Source organism: Herpailurus yagouaroundi, unplaced genomic scaffold (assembly GCF_014898765.1).
Source record: "Herpailurus yagouaroundi ecotype Mexico unplaced genomic scaffold, PumYag 28, whole genome shotgun sequence".
In the NCBI taxonomy this organism is placed as follows: Eukaryota; Metazoa; Chordata; class Mammalia; order Carnivora; family Felidae; genus Herpailurus; species Herpailurus yagouaroundi.
Genome location: NW_024412376.1, coordinates 96,357,120 through 96,375,772, shown reverse-complemented (window position 1 = coordinate 96,375,772; position 18,653 = coordinate 96,357,120). Strand labels below are relative to the sequence as shown.

At 39.6% G+C, this 18,653-nt stretch overlaps 1 protein-coding gene across 3 annotated transcripts in view; it reads left to right on the top strand.

Moving 5' to 3' along the window:
* AFF1 (ALF transcription elongation factor 1) overlaps nucleotides 1-18,653 on the top strand; it is a 135,702-nt gene that overhangs the window by 51,309 nt on the left and 65,740 nt on the right. The gene's annotated exons all lie outside the window — the stretch shown is intronic.

The window sequence follows — 18,653 nt, the reverse complement described above, 5'->3', positions numbered from 1 at the left end:
TTTCTCTGAGGTTTCTACCCTTTAAAGGAAGAGGCCACCAGGAATGAGATCTCTGTTCTCTCCATCTACATTGATTTCCTCCACTACCCCCCCCCCCCCCACCAAAGTCCATATTTACGTCCACCATTTGCCTCTTTCCCTTTGGTCTCAGAGAAGGAGGTGATCTTTCTCTTCTTGCCTTCCACCTGCATACCCTTTTTGGTTACCTTCAGCCTTTCCCTCCTCACTTGCCTCTTTCCTAATGGTCTGTAGTTACATTCAGGCCTTTCCTAGCTTACAGGGCAAAACAAACCTTTTCTCACCCCTGTCTTACTCTAATCACCTCTTTCTTCCTCCCTTCCTAGCCGAGGCTCAGGAAAAAGAAGTAGGTAGACGTTCTGTGCCTGCTTCCTTTCCTCCCAGCCAGTCTCTAAACCCTTTGCAGGCTGGCTTGTGCCCCTGTGCTGCCTCCAGTGGACACCTGATGGTCAGAGTCAAGGAGCACTCTTGAGGCGTAGTAGCCTCCTTACCTCTCTGGGGCGTTTGACACTGTTGACCACCACCCCCTGAAACACCGCTCTCATTTGGCTGGGTTCGCTCCTACCTCTCCACACATGCTTTAATCCCCTCCGGAGGCTGCCTTTCCCACCGCTTCCCCAAGCTCTGCCTTCAGCCATATTTTCTCCTTCTGTAGCCTTTTCCTGGTAATCTGCTCTGCACATAGATTTCAAATGCTGACACACTTATGACCACCAAATTGATTTTTCTAGGCTAAAGCTCGTAAAAAATTTTTCCGGCTCTAGATCCTTTCATCCAGCTTTTCTTGTTGGTGTTGCACAGGCATTTCAAATTCAGCAGCTCTAAGGGATTTTATCACATTTCCTGTACCTCTTCATACACGCAGAACACTCTCCTCCCTCTTCCTGGTCATCAGTCCCCATTCCTTTCTGTCTCCTGCATTACCCATTTGGCAACCCAGTCCTATGGATATTGCTTTCTAGATATTGTTGAAAGCTGCTTTTCTCACACTCTTTATTGTCCAGGATACAAATACAAATCCAGGTGTTTCCAGTTGCCGCCTTCTCTCCCCTGCCCCGACCTCCCGCCGCGCCCCCCCCCCCCCCCAAGCCCATTGCTTTCTCAACAGGACTCTTGCCTGTCACTCCAGGCCTGGGTCGTGGACCCCTGCTGACGCTTCCTTGTCCCCACTCCTACCACCCAGGCCCTGAAAGATGTGATTTTCTCCTCTGTGCTCCTGGTACCCAGACTTCTGGTCTCAGCACTTCTTGGTGTTGTCCTCTGTCTTTCTCCAGGTGCTAAACATTTTGAGGGCAGGATCATGTGTTGCCTTTTCTTCTTTGTCCTTTGTGTTTAGCACAAATGAGGCAAAAATGGGGATTTTCCTGCTTTGTGCTGAGCTCGAGTTCTTAGTTCACTTGGATCTGCAGTCTGAAAGACAATCTCATAAATGTGTGTGGGAGTAATGGGAGTAAACAGTTTGATGCAGGACCATATTTATTATTTAGGATGCTGGGATGGGAAGCAGGTACTTAAGTTCAGCAGTTTTTAAAAGAAATTGTTTGACTTACCATTTTCAGCCTAAGTATTTCCCAGGTCATTTTAGGCATTCTTACATGTGGATTTGAAAATAAGCAGTCGAATCCGATCATCAGGTATTCTTAGTAGAGCTCCAGCCTCCTAATTGCTGTATTTTCAGTGTTGAGTTTAGAGATTAATCTCGTGGTTTTATGTACTCTAAAATTTGGAAAGTGAAGATTTTTCTGTGTCTGTCATGTATTTGGGTGCTTTCCTCTCTATTAAATAAGACACCAGATTTCCTTTGGTGTATTTTGGGTGTCTTTTTATATAAGTGGTTACATATGATAAAATTGCTGTTATTCTCAGAGGAATCTCAGTTTCAGATATTTTGCCATCGGGGGAAACACTTTTTTGGGAATGAGCCAACCATTTTGGGTAGGGGCATTAACTCTTCTTAGGGCACTTGGGTATCATTAATTGGTATCCTAGTAACTTAAGAATTACTGACCCTGAAAATGCCCGACTGGCAACCTGGGTTTAATTTTCTAGTAAGATTAATTATCATGCAGGAAAGGGTGAGACAGAGACAGCAGGGTTCTTTATGTCCCTTATATTCTCTCAAGATGCCAGTGAACTAGTTGCTACGATGAGGGAAAACACTGGTGTGTTGTTCTGAACCTAATTGAGTCCTTTATTATGTTATGACTCACCTATAGTTCACAGGTTTATTCCATGCAAGTCATGTAAAATAACTACACTGTGGTTTGTTTTGCTTACTTGGTTCGCATTTCTGGTGATCTGTCAGGCCGCATATGCCAGTCCGCCGAAGCAGGCTTTGGCAGGCGCTCGTGCGGCCAACAGGAGACCGTCGCAGAGTGCAGCCGGCAGGCCGCCTTGTACCGTGTCCCCCAGACAGAGGGCCTTTTCAGTCTCTCAGAGGGAACTGAAGATGTCCATAATGTATGTGGCACTGTGCTTAGTATAAAAAGAGATTCATCTCTTCAAAATGAGCGTGTTTCCAAATACCGTGTTCCCCCAAGCCCCCATTTGTGAGAGAAGGCAGCATTAAAGCCAACTTTGGAGAGTGCTCCCCTTAGAAGGGACAGCGTCTTGTATGGTGTACTGATTGAGTTGCCAGCATCTGAAAATTAATATACTTCACATTGAAATCTGGATATTTATTTATTTATTTTTCCATAGGCATTGGCAACATAGGTTTTGCATTTCTGCAAAGCAACAGTTGGCTGACCTTTAGGGCAAACACGCTGGCTTGTCCCAGTCCTTGCTTGAGCCCTTTGAGTGTCCGTGCTGTCTCTGTGAGTTCGAGTATTTCTATATCCTTGATTGTCCCTCCCTTTGGGCAGATCCAATGGATGAAAACCCAGACATGCAAAAGACCTATCTTTTCGGAAGGATTTATAGTGAAATGTGTTTAATGGTTCTAGTTGAAGTAAAAAGCAGTTGATTTTCAAACAGTTTTGTGTGTGTTTTAAGTAAGCTCTGTGCCCAGTGTGGGGCTTAAATTCAAAAAACCCTGAGACCAGGACGCCCCAGTGGTTTAGTGGGTTGAGCATCCGACTCTTGATTTTGGCTCAGGTTGGTTGTTTGGCTCAGGGTTCTGGGATCCAGCCCCATGTCAGGCTCTGCACTGAGTGTGGAGCCTGCTTGGGATCATCTGTCTTACCTGTGCCCCTCTCCCTGGAGTGAGCGCTCTCCTGCTCGCTCTCTCTTCCTCTCCAAACAAAAACAAAAAGCCTAAGATCAAGAGTTGCATGCTGTACTGACTGAGCCAGCCAGGAGCCCCTGATTTTCAGACTTTTAAAAGAAATTACGTAAAGTTGGTCCCACTTCTTTATCTTTTGCCCTTGTTTCCAGATATGGAGATGTTTTCTGATAAACCTTTAAATGTGTAATTCAGACACTTATTCGTATTTTAAAGAAAAAAAGCCTCCACAGTGTTAGGCTACTTAACCACTTGTTTTTTGTTTTTAAGTTTGCTACTACCCAAAACCATGGAACGTGGATTCTTATTCTGTTTGTCACCAAATCGAAATGTGCTCACTTAGTTTTCCTAAATGAAGAGGTGGGTAGTCATTTCATGCTCTTCTCAGCTCTAAAATATTATGATTCTTTTTAAAAAAGGAGTTGAATTCCTACCCGTTGGATGCTGATGCTGTTTCCTATACTGAGTTCAGTAGCATATTCTCTAAAATCTTTTATTCAGAAATGCTTTTCTTGTTTTTAAAGTGAATAATGGGAAAATGGCTTTCAGCGCCCATTCAGCAAAAAAGAGCTGCATTCCTTTCTTTGATCTTAACAACGTGTATACATGTTTTTATGATATGAACAGCCTTTATTGATTCAAACAGAAAACGTAAGAGAGGAAGGGATATAACAGCTTTGGCTCCTGCATGGCTCTGGATACTCTCATCATCTTCCAAAAAGGCTGATCTTAGCAATATTGATCATGTAGTTTTATGGGCAACTCACGTTGAACTTTCTGTAGAGTACAGGTTTCTATACTTGTACAAATATACATGTATATTTAATTAGTATAGGGCACTATTTAAGAACTGGGGTGTGACTGTTCTGGAGAACTTCTAAGCTATTTTTTTCTTGTTGGATAGGATTTTTTTCCCCCTGTCAGTATCATTGCTGAAAAGTTTGATGTGTTAATATTTACAACTAGGGACAAATAATATAATCTATAATAGAACGTGCAATCCATGGAATACTGAGAACTTTGGAGTCATTGGAGGGAACAAAGACATACTTATAAGTTTTTCTTTTTTTTTTTTTTTTTTTTGGTAATCTGGGTTTTTTTTGGTTTTTTTTTTTTTTTTTTTTTTTTTTTGGCTAATTATAGATGGGACTTTAGGGCATTATACATAGTGGTTAAGAGCATGAAGTTTTGGATTAAGGAAAACTTGGGTTTGAGTCTTTATCTCAAACTAGCTATTAGACCAGGCAAATTACTTAAATAGTAAAAATTACTGGTCAAGCCTCCATTTCTTAGCTGTATAACAGAAATAATAATAGAATTTTCTTCACAATGTAGTTGTCAGATTTAAATGAGAAAATGAACATGAAACTCTATTAGTTACTGCATATAGTGAATATTTCATAAATAGCTGCTGTGTCTACATCATTATCATAGTTATTCTAACACTGTCTAAGTGTATAAGTAAATGTAGTAGATTCATCTCTTCACCTTGGCTTAGAATCTGAAATTTGGGTAGTTTTAATAGTTCTGAATTTTAAACTTTAAAGAAATAATTCGTGGGAGATAATGTTAGATGGCATTATGGAGTCAGAATACCTGGGTTAATTTTTCTCCATCTTTTTTTTTTTAAGTAATGCTTATAGCACTTTATCAGATTTTTTAATTGTTTATATTGAGAGAGTGAGAGGGAGAGAGAATCCCAAGCAGACTCTGCTCTGTCAGTGCTGAGCCCAACCATAGGGCTTGATCCCACAAACCATGAGATCACGACCTGAGCCGAAATCAAGTTGGATGCTTAATTGACTGAACCATCCAGATGCCCCATTTTCCTCCATCTTTTTTCGTTTTTAAGTTTATTTATTTTGAGAGAGAGAGTGAGAGCATAAGCAGGGGAGGGGCAGACAGAGGAGAGAGAGAATCCCAAGTAAGCTCTGATGTAGGGCTCCATCTCACAATCCGTGAGATCTTGACCTGAACCAAAATCAAGAGTCAGATGCACAGATGACTGAGCCACCCAGGTGACTCCTTCCTCCAAGACGTTTCTGCTGGAGCTACAGGGCCTGTGTGAAAATGAATGGGGTACATGTTGGTCTGGCACACAGTAGGCTGCATGATGTCCCACCTTCGTTGACACGCAGTAACAGTAAAAGCAAATTCACACTGTCAGAAAATCGTATTTAACAGTCTTCAAGTTGTCTTTATTGACTTTACAACTATGTTTAGAAGTCACTAGGATCCTAAGAAACGTCCTGATATTTTGTGTTGGTTTAATTATGTTTCTCAGTTGTTTTGGTGAGGTAGTGAAATTCTGCATCATGCATTTAATTTTACTCAGATTTTAAAATACGCCTTTTAAAATAAGTGACTTGAATGAATATTTTGTACCACTAATTAAGTATTGAGTACCTGCTGTATTTTCAGGATTCCAGAATTGGTATTAGTTGTTACAAGGACTCCGTGGGGCTAGTGAAGAACTTTCAGTTGTATTTGGGCATCATGAAATACATGGGGGGAAAGTTATGTACTGAACTGCAGATCATATAGTGTTAATTTTGTAGTCTGGATCACAAATCCAGTAAGGATAGGCATGAGTAGGCATATTCATGTAATTTGTAAAGGCTTCTTGAGTGTGATATAGAGGATGGACCACACATAAGCTAATAAAATAGGATGACTTTATGAGCTAGGGAAGTCACCACATCTTTACTGGAAAACATCAGTGAAGTATGCCAAGGCATCCATTCAGTTTTTGGTTTAAATAATAATGGTTAGCACCTGAACTTCCAAAATAGTATAGGAATACCAATATTTATTTATCTTAATGTGAGTTAGAAAAAAATATATGTACCATCACATCAAATTTAGGATTACATAAATATTGTTACTTAGGGTGAGGCCAGTAAAAAAGTTAATCATAAGTTGATTTAAAGAAAATAGCATAGGTAGTATTATAATATGGTGTCATTGTCAAGATACTGTGGAAATGACTGAAGTTTGTATAAAGCTGTTTTAGACTATACTTTGAGTCATGGAGGAAAGAGTTGACAAAGTTTGGTTAGAGATGGGGCAGTATCAAAAAAAAGAAAAAAAGCTTGAGGCCTGGCGGTGATCTAAAACATTTCCTTGTCTTCACCACTGGAGGACTTCTTCATGCTTGAAGAGCTTCCCTCAGTTCAGAACTAAGTTGTGTCCATTATTTTCTTTTCCCCTTCTTCCACCCCCTTTATTTAATTGGTTCTTAAATGTTTCTACTACTGACTGCTGCTACCAATACCATCTATAAAATTTTTCATGATTAAGGGATATTTTTTAGAAGACTTTTTTTTTAATGTTTATTTTTGAGAGAGAACGGGGCGGGGGGAGGGGCAGAGAGAGAGAGAGAGAGAGAGAGAGAGAAGGGGTACAGAGGATCTGAAGCAGGCTCTGTGCTGACAGCAGAGAGCCCGATGTAGGGCTTGAACTCAAACCGTGAGATCATGACCCCAGCTGAAGTCGGATGCTTAGACGATTGAGCCATACAGGCACCCTAGAAGACTTTTATGATAATATTGTTTGAAATTTATTTCAGACTGTGCCAGCAGGTTGTCCTGCAAGTTATTAGGTATGTATTATTTGAAAGAGATTGGGCCTCAACTCTATTTCGGTATTTTCAGAGGTGGAAGCAATGCAAGGGCTATAGATTTTCTTTAGGATATCAGAATAGGGTATAGTATCACTGCATGGTAATGAAGATACAACTGATTTTGATGAGTGTTACAGCCTGTGTCTTATTTCCCTTGCTTGAAGACTTAATTTGTTGATTGGCACTGTGGGATAGATAGGTCATGGCATTCATCCTTAAGAGCAATTCTCATGCCAGAAGCATCAAAATGGAGAAATTATCAATAATGCTGTAGTTGGTTAAGTAAACCCCAGGGTTTGGCTTTCTAGTGGCCCCTCATTGAGTGCCCTCTACAGGGCACTCTGTAAAGGGACATTCATTGAGAAGGGCATTGCTGGCATGACCAGTCCTTGTTTTCCCATGCTAGCTCTGAAATCCTCTCAGGGAAAGCGTTTTGAACTTTCTCCTTGTTCAGTAAATGGCTTGACATGAGGGGTATCCTGGAGGCAGTCTCAACTGAACCCTCAAGGCTTATCAGCACTTGCCTGGTGGACAGCACCACAGCCCCTGCCCTGGCTCCCTCCATTCTCCCAGTCTCTAGGGCTCAGGATCCCAGTTTCTACAAAATTACCAGGTTTCCCCCACATGAAATAATTTGGAAAAAGGTGCAGACAAGAATGTCCATAGGTGATGGCTGCTCCAGAGCTGAAGAGACTTTGGCTATTTAAGGATAAATCAGGCGCCTGGGTGGCTCAGTCAGTTGAGCATCTAACTTCACTTCAGGTCATGATCTCACACACAGTTCATGAGTTGGAGCCCTGAATTGGGCTCTGAGCTAATAGCACAGAGCCTGCTTTGAATTCTCCCTCTCTCTGTCTGCTGCTCCCCACCCCCCCCCCCGCCCACCGCTGTCGCCCGCTTGCTCTCTCTCTCTCTCTCTCTCTCTCTCTGAAAAATAAACATTTTTTAAAAAAAGGAAAAATCAGAGGAGGTGCAAGCAAAGATTGTCCTAGAACAGTTACGAAAAAATGTAAAATTTGTTGTCATTCATTCCTTCAGCATTCCCTTCCCCCTTCCAGAGGAAGGTTTCGTTAAATAAAGTTTGTGCCTGGGTGATGGTGTGGAGAAGTGGGAAAGTTTAATAAAATGGAAAAAAAGGAAAAATAAGATTGAGACTTTTGTGTCATGGTAAGAGTATAGCAGTAAAACTGATATATTTTATTGAGAAGGTACTGTTTGCTAGGCACTGTGTTTAAGTCGTTTCTATTCAGTGAGCTTAGAGTTGGTCCCTGGCAGGGCCATATCTGGAAGCCAGTGTGTCCAACTCAGACCCTTGCTCCTAAGCACTACCCTGCAAGGCCAGAACCACTGGGGATGACTTAGAGGAACATCTGAGGCTTATTGAGAATCCCCAGTTGCAGAGTGCACTCAAGTTTCTTTAATAAACTGCAGTAAAAAGCCTGACTTCACAAGAATTACTGTGTGCATCTGGGCAAGTAGTGAGTGATGAGCTACAATGAGAAGTGAGCTTGAGGGTGTTGAATTCATGTTGTTGGCTAAGCAGGATTACAAATCCATGCATGTTAATGGGATTTCAGGGCTGTGATTAAACCTACAGAATCAAGGACCTTTTGGATGTATTTTTAGTGGTGTAAGTATCACCCAGTCTTTTCTGCTTCTTATGAGCACCAGGTAGAGACTTGATGAGACCAATAGGTCAGCCTGCCCTTTGTAGCTGCAGCTCAGTTCCTATAGAATGTCTTTGAAAACATGTGTTTCTGATCTGTCAAAATTGGTCTGGCCAAAAGGAAAATCGTAGCTTTTGTAGCCTGGTTTGTTTAAAGAAACAAAAATAACTACACACCAAAGTTTCAGTGCACAGAGTATGGTTTAATTCTTCATTGACTTTTATGCTTTTTATTACTCTGATTTTTATTTCCCATCAATGTGCTAGGTAAGTAAAATTATATGCAGGACATATGTACTGCCTATAAAATACCCATGTTCATTTTTATCTTTGGTTATTATGTGCAAAATTACAGCATTATGAACTACTTTAGTGTTAATGAGTAACTTTAGCACAATACTTAGATTACTGTCAGGAGATAAAGAAAAAGCTTAGGAAACTTAAGATCATTTGTTTTGAAATACATAGTGTTGGAATTACTTAAATGAATTTTTTTCCCTCTAGACTCTTAAAGAGTTCCTTTGCCACTGATCAGTGTGCGTGTGTGTGTGCGTGCGCGCGCGTTGGTGTATTTTTGTTTATGACGTTGGATTATAACGTGGGCATGAAAATTGCCCTGTCTACTCCATGAATACATTGCCTTTATACCTACACATATTAACTAATACACATTTTACCTTATCTAATACATATTTGCACATAATACCTGGGGATAGAATTAGTTATATAGAAAATTTCGAGCTGAATGGGAATTTTAGTTCAGACACCTCAGGTGTCATTGTGCAGATACTTATTAGGTGGGGCTTAATAGGAACTCCCAGTGGTGGCTTAAATATTTTGCTTTTATACTATTGGCAATTTTAAATCATGAAGATTTTTATATGGACCTTGAAAGCAAAGTAAAGATTTAAACCACTTTGGGGGGGTCTTCACAACCCTGGCTTTGATGGAAAGAGTGGAGTATTGCCCATGTCATAAAGCCGTATGTTTTTAAACTGTGAGCATGGTGCTTTGCACAAGTAAAAACTGCTAAAGGGACAGATGTTGCCAATTTCAAATGTACAGGGGGAAGGCAAATATTGCTAAGCAACGGTGTACTTGAGAGCATTTTTAGGAGCAGAGCCAGGGGAGTTGTGCCTGGGAGCACTCGCTGCCGCTTATGGCTCAGTACAGGGGAAGAGATTTCAAAGTTCTCTCCTGTCAGGGCCGCCATTGCAGCCGCTAGCACAAAAGACAGTGGCCCAGTGGCACCGATTAGGGCTGGCAAGGGGATGTATGAAAACAGGAAAGCTTTTTTGCCATGTAGGAAGGCAGTAAGACATGTTCACAGAGGTAAGTGCCCCACAGTGAACAGCTGCCCCACAGTAAGTATGAGGAAGTGCAAGCCTGAGGTTCAGGTGGGGAAGAAGGAGGTGAGAGAGTGAGGCCTCAAACAAGGAACGTCTCTCCCTCTCCTTTTCTCCCTCCTTCCTTCTTCTCCTTCTCCTCTCCATCCTTCCCTTTCCTCTCCTCCTTCCCTTCTTTCCACCTTCCTTCCTTTTCTTCTCTTTGCCTTCTCTGTTAGGGGCTAACATCAGAGAAGAGAAGGATCCCAGTAACCTCTGTAGTTGAGCGAGGCTGTGCATGACCTTCTAAACAAGATAAATAAGCTTTCCAGCCACAGGTATCCGGCCCCTCCCATGGCCCCTCCCTAGGTATACACTTGATAGGTAGCTGACAGGTGGTGTGACGTGGCTTTGTTGTTGTTGTGTGCGTGTTTTTTTTCTTTTGGCTGCCACCAGAGACTGAATACCTCTTGAGATTTTCGTGATTGTTGGGTTGGATTATGGATTTTCCTTTCTCTGTCTCTTTCTTCCTAATGAAATAATGGAGTTAAAGTAGAGAAAGTGTAATATTATCATTTTATAACTGTATGAAATCACAGCCTATTTTTGGCAATGCATTTTAAAGAAATTAAAAACATTTAAAAATAAGCAGTTCCTTACCATTCAGATTTTTTCTGTTCATCTTTCAAGCTCTGGTCTTGAACTTCTGAATCGCTTGGCAAATATTGATGGTTTCTTTTGTCTTTCTAAAGTACAGGTACACACGGAAGATATTGGCAGTTTAAAAGCTTATGTATGTGTGCGTATACACGTGTATGCTCCCCTGCTTTGCTTTCCCTCCCTACCCTTCTGCACCCTCCCTTTCTGTCTCCTCTCCCCCTTGATTTTTATTGCTGTGTTTTTGTTTTTCAGCAAATGGCGTTTAAGTCAAATTCAAAGGATTGTGGGGCTCTACCCAAGTTCTAACTTAAATTAAAAATTGATTTCCAGTGGTGAAAGAATATTTTGAAGTAATTTTACTTCTGTATAGGCAGGTATAGGAGACAAATTTTAATGTTCTTAGAGTTATATGGTTCCCATTAATTTATTCACCAGGGTTTGTGGTCATGTAGCCTATAACTGTGTAGGATGTAAATGTATGTGATGAAAGGCTAGTTAGAGAAGATGACAGTGTTTACAATCCCCACCCCGCTTTAGAAGATAGAATTTGTTTAAAGTTAAGCACTAGTGCATTTTCTGTCTGCCACAAGAGAGCTGAGAAATTGGGCACAAGTAATGAGAAAGGAGGGAGAACCCTCAAGTTATTATAATGTGAACTTTTCCTTGATTGATTTGAATTCAGGTTATACCTTTGAGCTTTTTTTTTTTTAGGAACTGTGTCCTAAAATGAGTTGGAGGACCTGTTAGCTCCAGATTTAAGAAGGAATAGAGTTTTTTAGTGCCTTGAATCCCTCACAAATAATGTTTTTTGTTTTTGTTTTTTTTAAAAAAAACTTGTTCTAATGAAGTCCAGAAGAAACTGGCTAATTTTCTCCTACAAAAAGCTTTTGAGAGAATTTTATTAAGGAAACAACTTTTTGACATTGAGATGCCTCTGAAAAGTTTTACTAAAAGAGATAATAAAACGAATAAGACTGACCTGCTCTGGAGCCGGTGTAAAACTTTTCAGGTTCATTTAATGTTACTTGGCAGACGGCATTATTATGGCATCATAAATAATAATGCTTATTTTTACAGAGGATTCTGCTGTACCAGTTAAAGAACTTTAAGTTGAAAGGACTTTTTAAATAGCAGGTGCCCCTTCTCATGTTCCAAACTGGCAGCGTGATTATGATAATGTCAGTAAAAAAGTGACCAAGGCTCCAGGAGCATTTTCCCAGCAGGCCATGTGCCAGGTATAAGGAACATTCAGGAGGGCCACAGTTGGATTTATGTACAACTGAGATGTAATTTATTTCTGGTTTGACCCTACTATCTTCTTCTTTTTTTTTTTTTTTTTTAAGATTTTATTTTTAAGCAATTTCTACACCCAGCGTGGGACTCGAACTCACAATCCCAAGATGAAGATTCACACATTCCTCTGACTCAGCCAGCCAAGTGCCCTGACCCTTCCATCTCCTAAAGGCAGTTTTCAGAAAGAGTTGGTTTTGTTGCTGCTATTAGAATGGTTGGCTGTTTTTCATATTCTCTCTTCTGTGGCACCTAGATTGTATATTCTGGAAAAGTTTAGAAGGAAAGAGGGGAAATGGGAACGGCAGTGAATGCAAGAGTATTGAGAGTTATGACAGATGTGGTTGAGTCACCCTGTGTCTTAAAACACTCAAAAAGTTGGAGTCTTGGTTCAAGGGGCTCTGATTAAAGTCAAAAGAGTACTTTGAAAACTTCACTGTGGGTGTGTGTCAGTGTGAGGGGATGAGAAGAGCAGAAAGGAGACGGAGCTTGGACACGATTGAGATGGAAAAAGTTGCAAGGATAGTCACTGCTTCATGTTTTCAAAATGGGCACAAACCTATTGTTTGCTGCTGCAACTTTTGGAATCGTGATCATATATAGTATGAATGCTTAAAATGCTTTTAATTCAGCAGGTATTAGAGTACATTTATTTTACAAGAATGTTTTTCCTTGGCACATATGAAATAGCTATTTAAAATAAATGCAAGAATAAAACTTATATGTATATATTTACCTTACCCCTTGTATTTATAAAAGAAAAAAATACTGGCACTTGTGGAGTGACTAAGTATTTATTCAGAACATTGTTATTAAACATTTTCACTTTGGCCAGTTTAGTAAATCACTTTATAAGATGAACTTTACTGGAAGCCTGATGCAATTTTCTGTATTTTCTGACCAAACTTATGTACAAAGATAATGCAGGAAAAGGAAAAGATTATTAAGTCTCCCAGAGATTCAGTGGAATTAGTAAACTTTTTTTTTTTTCCTAAAAAGAATGACTGAATCTGGTTCTTGGTAGATTATAGAAAAGCAAAATAGTCTCTTAAATGTAGGTGCTCTTTGATGATAAGGTTAAATGAGTGATTTATAATCATTCATAATGTTATAATATTAGATGAATTGTACTTTCCCAGAATGATCTTTGGCCCTTTTTCTACACTCTGGCAAGTAACCTGGTTAGTTGTTACCCAATATTAAAGCCGAAAGAAGGGAGGGGGGAATTTACTTGTTCAGAATTAAGATACAAAGCACGAGGCCATCTTTATTTGCCTTCTCTCCTCTGTGTTTATTATAGTGTCAGTAATCCCCAAGGTAGTGTGAAGTTCAAATTGCTTCCTCAGTGCATATATGCCTGCTTCAGTAATTTTCTTTCCTTTTTTTCCCTGGGTTCTGTTTTTTGTTTTTTAGAGTCAGCATGCCAGGAGACAGACAACCAACACCTAGCCCAGGGGGGACTGTTGAGATTACTGCTGGAATAAATCCAAGATAAAATCTTTATGTTCTTTCAGACAAAGCATGGATTAAATGGCTTATCTTATTAATATGACTTCAGTTTCTTTCAACCTAATCCAGAAACCGATGGAAAGTTTTTTTCTGATGCCTCTTGTAGTCTTAGCTTATGCTCAGCTATGGAAAAAAAAAAAAAAAAAGTCCAGGCACCCATGGAATGTAGAATTTGACATGGTTTCTGAACATTGTTTGCCACTTAAGTTTGATAGACACCTATACTCAAAGGAGGTGCAGATCACAGGTTTATGTATCTATAAATCTGGTCATGGTTGACAAACTAGTAGTGTTGTTTTATACTCGCAACCATCAGTTAATACGATTTGTGTGTGTGGGGGGGAGAGAGACAGAGTGAGCACTCAAGGGAGCAAGAGGGGGGCGGTGCAAAGAGGGAAGGAAGGGTAGGATGGGGATTGGAGTAAGCATGGTCACAAAACACCATCACACTGCAGTATAACACCTTCTCTACAGTTGTAATATTTTAATTGAAAGACTGCTCATGCTTTGCAAGTTAATGTACCCAGTCAAAAAGAAAAATTAAATCTCTCTTAGAAAAAGCTCTAAAGATTGTTTTGGTGAGGAGGATTGGTTGTGGTAGGAATAGATCATATAGTTTGGTCCTTTTGAAAAACCTTGTCAATTTATTATCACTGGAATGGAACCAGTGTCTAGACTTGTTCTTTGTGATGCCTTTTCCCCTCCCCTCCCTTCCCCTCCCTTTTCCTCCCTTCCTTCCCTTTCTTTTTTTAAAGCACTGCCTTTTTAGCTAGTCTTACTAAATCATTCACAGTTAATACACCCACAGTGGGCTTCATGGGGTCTCATGTCATCTTTCATCATAGGCACAGTGTTTTCAAGTCTTAAGAGCATTGGAGATTTCTGATACCTTATTACATGGTGAATGGTAGTGGTTCACAGGCAAAAGTTAGGAAGTCAGTGAATAACTGAGATTAGACATGAGTACTATCAAACAATGGTAAGTTTTTTACATTTGTTTTTCATCCAACTACTTTGTTTTTAAGTCAGTTTAAATTTGGCTCAGGTATACCCCATTCCTCTTAACTTTTACACCAAGAAACTAGTTGACATTGCCATAATATCTACTGAAGAACATTTCTGTATATAATGCATAAACATAGTCTTTTTTTTTTTTTTAAATAGGAACTGTTTCATGTGGCTTTACAGAAGCCTTGGGAATACATCAAAATGTACACACTCAGTTGATCTTAGGAAATATAATAGTAATAAAATAAATGAAACCAACACTTTATTACTCCCCTCATGTTCATTTGTACATTTAGATCAAGTTTTTACAATTATATGTGGAAAACAGCTACTCACTGTTCTTTTTATTTTTATTTATTTAAACCAAGTCTTCAAAACTAGATCCTAGTTTTCACAATGAAAAGATACTTTCTTTCAATAGAAATCAAAACAGAATTTCCAGAATATTTTAACTAATTCAGTTAGTACAATTTATGAGCGTTCTTGTAAATTCATATACTTTTGAAAAATAAATTCTTTATGACACTAAAGCAAACCACTTCAGGTAAAATCAGTGACTGTAAAGGAACAATAAACTCTAATTATCCATATTGATATTTAAAAGTTCAAAATACTTCTTCCTGTGTGGTTTTTTAAGTTTCAGTAATGATATTTAGGGTTCTTTTCATTTTTAGACCATTTTGTCCTAGTTGGTGAAAGACAAGTAGATACATACAGTTTGCCTATAAAAAAGGAGTTTACTTAAAGGTGAACTTTGAAAAAATCAGGAATATTAGCTCTCATTTAATAAGTGAATTGGGGGGGGTGCCTGGGCGGCTCAGTCAGTAAAGCGTCCGACTCTTGGTTTTGGCTCAGGTCATGATCTCTCATGGTTTGTGAGTTCAAGCCCCATGTTGGGCTCTGTTCTGACAGCATGGAGCTTGCTTGGAATTCTCTCTCTCTGCCCCTCCCTTGCTGTCTTTATCTCTCTCTCTCAAAATAATAAACATTAAAAAAAAAAAAAATGAGTTGGGATGCCACCACATCTTCCAAAGCTTCTAGCATTCTTTTTCTGTTTTTTATCCTGGAGTATTTCTTGATCTCCTATCTCAAGGATACACATGTCTTTCCTTAACCCCACCCAAGTATGCCTGATGTACCCCCTCTCCCAACAGTCATGATCTCATGTGACTCTCATATCTGAAACTTTGCTCAGAGAAATTCATGTCCCCACACTGCACTTAGGAAACTACTCCTTGGGTGAAAAACATCTGATTGGGTTGTTGGTGGTAATGGAATTTTGTTACAATAGTTTTTGTTTGTTTGTTTGTTTGTTTTGAGGATTTCTGTGTCTTAAAAAGCATCATTGTTCTGTGGAGATGTCTGTAATATTATAAACGTGAACAAACACATTGCTTCTAATATGTAGGGGGAAAAGGGAGAATTCACCATAACATATTCCAAATTTTTGGTAAGCTCATGTTTCTGAATTTCATTGAAGATGCCACGAAATGACAAAATCAAATTCATTCATTTGACAAATACTACTTGCATATCTGTGTTAGTCCATAATTATGCTGAGGTCATGGGAGACACAGAGATGAATGAATTAACTCCAGACCCCACCAAATAGGAAACGAGTCTGAGGAAAATAAATGAAAACACCAAGGGTTATCTTGGTGTAAGAAGACTTATAGAAAAGGTCTGTCAGTATTTCTGACACCTCTGTTTCTACACTTCCCCGCTTTTCTGGATCCTCCAATACGAGTAGAAGGCATGATCTTGCCACAATAAATTTTTGTTTGATGGTAACTGTAGGTGACCTATAGATTCCTAAAATTGTTTGAAATAGCCTTGTCCTTTATCAGTCTCTTTCCTCCTCTTCCTTGAAAAATTTATTTGGGGAGCTGTAGAGATTTCTGCAATTAGCATGACATTAATTGTGGGAGCCCTCGTGCCTGGCAGACAGTTTGGCATTAAAAAAAGAGATCTTTGCTACATGTTGGAGTGTATCAATTTTATTTTATTTTTTTAAGTTTATTTATTTTTGAGAGAGAGGAAAACATGAGTGGGGGAGGGGCAGAGAGAGAGGGAAAGAGAGAGAATCCCAAATGTGGGGCTCAAACCTACCAGCTGTGATATCATGACCTGAGCTAAAGTTGGACACTTAGCTGACTGAACCACCCAGGCGCCCCTGGAGCATATCACATTTTAAGAGGTATCCAAAACCTCTCCATTATTTGAAAATACTTGGGGAGAGGTGGGAGGGTGTTTAATTTTTTGAAGAGAGAACTTAACAATTAAAGTTGGTTTGCACTTTACATAATACTATTACACTGTTAAGAGTGCCTTATTCTGTCAGCTCATTATCCCTCCTTGCATAGTAACAATCTATAACTTTCTTACTTACAAAAGCTTACAGCTTTTTGTACTGTAAGTGTGCCCATAAATTTCACTAGGGATCTTTCTTTAAAATTTTTTTAATTTTTAAGTTTTTGAGAGACACACCATGGGCAGGGTGGGACAGAGAAAGAGGGAGACAGAATCTGAAGCAGGCTCCAGGCTATGAGCTGTCAGCACAGAGCTCCACACGGGGCTCAAACTCAGGAACCATGAGATCGAAGTTGGATGCTTAACCAACAGAGCCATCCAGGCGCCCCAGTCTGTCTAGGGATCTTAAAAGTTCTTTTAAAATACCAGGTATGGAAGTAGATGCTTAGGTAGTTGCCCAAAGGGCATGATGCTTCTGAAGAAGTAATATTGCTAGCACCTTCATACCTTTCCCAGCCTAAGTAGGCACACCCAGGCAGTATAAGTGTGTTCTTGTAATAGGGCTCGCTGTTGAGGTAATTTACTGTGTATTCACAAAGTAAAATTAATTTTGTGTCAAAACCTTGCTCAGGCAGGCCTTTTGGTTTCCATCTCTAATCTGTGTCTTGGAAATGTTGATTATGGCATCTTCATGATAAATGCATTATTTGTATGACGTTAGCTTTAACACGTATTGTCTTATTTCTTCCTCACAGCAGTCCTGTGAGGTTTTGTGTATTTCGAATGTGTGTGCTCAGTATTTAAGTATGACTGATTTCTTAAAAACCAAGCCAAATAATGCGGCTGTTTCAAGGACTTTGTAGTTTAGTTTGGGAAGAAAGAATGAATTAGCCAGCAAACACTGGATCAAGCCTTGATAGTAGTCCCGGATTTCCACAGGAACACCTCACAGTCTGTGGTGGAAGGCTGACTGCAAATCTGTGAATGGCTAACTGTGCTAAGTGTTATGTGGGGCAAGCACAGAGCACCGAGGAAGAAACTGGAAACTGATTCACATAGGTGTGTGTTTGGGAGAAGGAAAGTTACATTGACTGTACTTTGAGTAAAAGTTTTTATCCCTGTTTTTTAAAAATATCAAAGGGGCGCCTGGGTGGCGCAGTCGGTTAAGCGTCCGACTTCAGCCAGGTCACGATCTTGCGGTCCGTGAGTTCGAGCCCCGCGTCAGGCTCTGGGCTGATGGCTCGGAGCCTGGAGCCTGTTTCCCATTCTGTGTCTCCCTCTCTCTCTCTGCCCCTCCCCCGTTCATGCTCTGTCTCTCTCTGTCCCAAAAATAAATAAACGTTGAAAAAAAAATTTAAAAAAAAAGTAAAAATATCAATTATGTTTTTATTTATGAACAGATATATTTTGTGATCCAGAATTTAAAAGATAAAAATATGTAGTGCAAATCTTCCCACTGCTCCACCCCTCTAGCCACCTAATTCTCTTTTCTACAAGGCTGATGTCACAGGCTTCTTGTCTGTATTCCCAGTAGTATTTTTTTTGCATGGCTAGTAACTACATACATGTTCCCTTCTGTCACCTTTTCATTTATACAAATCCTGGCATATACTGCACCTATATTTTTCCCTCTTGCTTAACAATATGTCTTAGAGATTACTCCCAAATCAATACATGAAGAGAGTACTAATTCTTTGTTATAGCTACATAGTATTTCTGCGTAAGGGGCATGTACCACAGTTTTCTTAGCCAGTTAACTTCTGAATGGGCATTTAGATTGTATCCAGTATCTTACTATTTGCAAACGAGGCTGAAGTGAATAGGTTTGTACATATGTGTAGAAGTTGGTGCTATAAGTCAAATTGTTGTGTCTGAGTATGGGAAATTAGAATTTGGGGGCGGTTGCCTAATTGATGCCTTTAGAAGTTGTGACCCTTTACCCTCCCACAAACCAGGGTATTAGAGTGCCTTTTTCCTCATATTTAACAGATACAGTATCATCATTTTTTTGTTTTGCCAGTCAGTATGTGAAAAATAGTTTCTACGTAATCATAGTGTTTTTGAGGAGAAAACAATGCAAAA